Here is a 3,723-nt window from a genome sequence, read left to right as displayed (position 1 = left end):
ATTATGAATATGCACATTTTTGTATATCTTTTTATGTACATAACTTTTTTTTTATCTCAGTGTTTTTTTTTTTTTTTTATGTTTATTCTTGAGACAAAGAGAATGAGCAGGGGAGGAGCAGAGAGAGAGGGAGACACAGAATCCAAAGCAGGCTCCAGGCTCTGAGCTGTCAGCCCAGAGCCCGACACAGGGCTTGAACCCACGACCCGTGAGATCCTGACCTGAGCCGAAGTCGGATGCCTAACTGACGGAGCCACCCAGGTGCCCCTGCACATAACTTTTTTGATGTTTGAAATTCAAATAACTTTTATTTAAATTGAAAACAATTCTTTTTAAAAAATATTTATTCTGAGAGGGGCCCCTGGGTGGCTCAGTTGGTTAAGCGACCAACTTCGGCTCAGGTCATGATCTCGCAGTTTGTGAGTTTGAGCCCCGCATCAGGCTCTGTGCGGACAGCTCAGAGCCTGGAGCCTACTTCAGATTCTGTGTTTCCCCCTCTCTCTACCCCTCCCCTGCTCATGCTCTGTGTCTCTCTGTCTCTCAATAATAAATAAACGTTAAAAAAATTTTTTTACAAATATTTATTCTGAGAGAGAGGAGAGGGAGAGCAGACACACATGCGAGTGGGGGAGAGGCAGATAGAGAGAATCCTAAGTAGGCTCTGTGCTGTCTGCACAGAGCCCCACACAGGGCTGGATCTCACGAACCCTGAGATCATGACCTGAGCTGAAATCAAGAGTTGGATACTTAACCGACTGAGCCACCCAGGTGACCCTAAATTGGAAAAAAAAATTCTTAAAACTGCATTTAGAGTCAAAACCCTTTTGCTATGAAAATTATGAGTATTTCTAGGTAAGACAGAAATATCTCTAGGTTAACGAGATCAGATTTGACTTTGGACTTTGGACTGTTCTTTAAACAGATTATAAGGAATGGAGGAAAAATAGGGTATTTACAGAAAATATCTACGTATGCACTCAGCAGTACAAATTTGGTGACAGAAGAGACTTAAGTACATGTTGGCGTCTAAGAAGTAATTTGCAAAGTGCTTAATTTCATTTTCTTAGATTTTAAGAATGCCTAAGATCCTTCTCCATCCTTGATCTTGGGAGCCAAATAGTACTTTAAATGTCCCATATCAGCAATTTTACATTCTACACCAAGGGATACATCTGCAGACATACTGGGTGTCACTGTAGGAGAGAGTGGAATGGCTTTGTAAAGAAGTTCAGGTACCAGTGCAAAAAGAAGTTAGCCAAACTAGCTCATTCGTCTCTATGGTAACCGCTTCCTCCTCTTTATCGACATTACTTGTGTGTGAAAACTTAGTATTTCTACCTCCTAGTACTCCATCTTTTGCACAGGAAATTACGACAGCATCTCCAATATGACTGAGATCTCCCTATATACGTGCACATTCACCAGAAGGCATATTTACTACACAGCTATACTCCTGTTCTAGAATTCCAAGTTGTTCAACACCTAAAGCCATTACCTTCATTTCAGAATCTGAAACCTTTTCTTTTCTTTTTTAATTTTTTTAATGTCTGTTTATTTTTGAGAGAGAAAGAGAGAGACAGAGTGTGAGCCAGGGAGGGGCAGAGAGAGAGGGAGACACAGAATCCGAAGCAGGCTCCAGGCTCTTGAGTGTCAGCACAGAGCCTGACGCGGGGCTGGAACTCACCAACCATGAGATCACGACCTGAGCCGAAGTCAGACGCCCAACCAACTGAACCACCCAGGCACCCCTGAAACCTTTTCTTGATTTGGAGTTTCAAATACTAGTGCCAGGGTGTCCGCATCATCTTCAGCTCTTAGTGAAATGATGTCTTCGTTGCCGGCACATTTTAGTATCTTGGACATGCTGGTGAGGTTCATGTCCATGGTCAAGTTGCGGTGGCAGCGACACATGTGGAAGCCCACAGGCAGGGTGAGCTGCACCAGGGAGACGTGGGAGGAATCTGTGCTTGGCAGGTTTACGCCGCTCCTGCTTCTATCCCAGGGGGCCTCCTTGATGAGATCCTTAAGCACCCCCAGCACCTTCTGCAGGATGGAGCCCTGAACCAGGTGCTCCTGGAATGTGGTGGCAGAGTCTCAAGGACACAGCTACAGGCGGAGGTAAGGGAGGAAGTCATAGCAGGCTTTGTCGTCACGGGATAGGAGCGAGCTGGCAGACACAGGAACGAAAGCCTGAGACCCAGCAAGATCACTACACATAAATTCCTATTTCTCTTTGAGTAGATACCTAAGAACAGAATTGCTGGTTCATGGGGTAGGTGTATATTTAGTTTCATAAGCAAATATCACACTATTTTCCAAAGTGGCTGTACCATTTTACACTTCCACAAACAACGTACAGAGTGCCCATTACTACCCATTCTTGTCAACCCTTAGTATTGTCAGTTTTATTCCTGTTAGGCATTGTGGTGGGTGTGTAGTGGCATGTCATTGTGGTGATCCCATTGTTTTTTACTTTTTTAGTGTTTATTTTTGAGAGAAACAGAGAGTGAGCAGGGGAGGGGCAGAGAGAGAGGGAGACACAGAATCCGAAACAGGCTCCAGGCTCGGAGCTGTCAGCACAGAGCCCGATGCGGGCCCGAACTCATGAGCTGTGAAATCAGGACCTGAATGGAAGCCAGAGGCTTAACCAACTGAGCCACGCAGACATTCCCCTCCCCGCCTTTTTTTGGTCTCATTGTTTTTAAGTGCTGCATAGTATTTCATGGTATATGTACACCATAACTTTATTGCCCATTCCCCTAACAAAGGTCATTAAAGTTGTTTCCAATTTTTCCTGATACAAACAATGATGATGCACCGACAGGTATCCACTCGTATGTCCAATTTGTAATGTGTCCACTTGGCTGGGCTGAATTATACTTCCCAGAATGTGCTTTCTTCTGTTTCCTTTAGAGCGGGCCATAGGGGAGATTTGGGGGGATATTTGGAGGGCGGAAGGAAAGCAGCTGCCATTTTCTAGTTCATATACATAGTTGCTGATCTGCTGACTTACCTCCTTGGAGGTGAAGCAGCAGCTGGACTTGAACTTCTCAACCTTCCCCTGGGTCCTCCATCAGCTTCTGCAACCCCTGAGCCAAGCGCTTGTTTTTTGCTCTGTGACAAAGGGCCCTAGCTTCTGCAGGACACCTACATCAGCAAGACTGGAAGCAGTGAAAAGCTGGTGTGGGTTCCAGCCCATCTCCATGGGGTGCTAGCTCTTCCTTGCGGTTCAGCCTGCTTCTGATCTCCCCGTTTACATCCATCTCCCTTCCCCATGGCTTTCCCACATTCCTCTAAAAGAGATTTCCTAGAATAAGAGGTGCTAGGTCAAAGGGTGTGCATATTTAAATTGCTCACATAGTGACAAATTGCCCTCCAAAAAATTACCAGTTTGCACTCTCATAAATAGTGCATGAGGGTGCTCATTTTCCTGCAACTTCATCAGAACTGGATATTATGAATCATTTTAATTGTGGCCAATCTGGTTGGTTAGAAAAATAATAACCATCTATGGTTTTGATTTGTATCCCTGTTTACCAGTGAGGCTGAACATCTTTGCATATGCCATTGGGTGTTTTATTTATTTCTTCTTCTATAAGTTCCCCCACAGCCTTTTATTTTTTATTGAGATATTTGGGCTTCTTTTAAGGAGTTCTTTATGTGTTTTTGATATTCATCTTTTCTCTTTTCTTTGCCAAATATGTGACTCCATCCATTCTTATC

At 44.2% G+C, this 3,723-nt stretch overlaps 1 pseudogene; it reads right to left on the bottom strand.

The window, feature by feature from the left end:
- Nucleotides 1-1,080: 1,080 nt before the first annotated feature.
- On the bottom strand, nucleotides 1,081-3,205 carry LOC123599914 (annotated as a pseudogene).
- Between the last annotated feature and the right edge of the window lie 518 nt (nucleotides 3,206-3,723).

This window comes from Leopardus geoffroyi, chromosome C1 (genome assembly GCF_018350155.1).
Source record: "Leopardus geoffroyi isolate Oge1 chromosome C1, O.geoffroyi_Oge1_pat1.0, whole genome shotgun sequence".
In the NCBI taxonomy this organism is placed as follows: Eukaryota; Metazoa; Chordata; class Mammalia; order Carnivora; family Felidae; genus Leopardus; species Leopardus geoffroyi.
The sequence above is the reverse complement of the archived record's forward strand: the minus strand, read 5'-3'. Positions and strand labels throughout refer to the sequence as shown.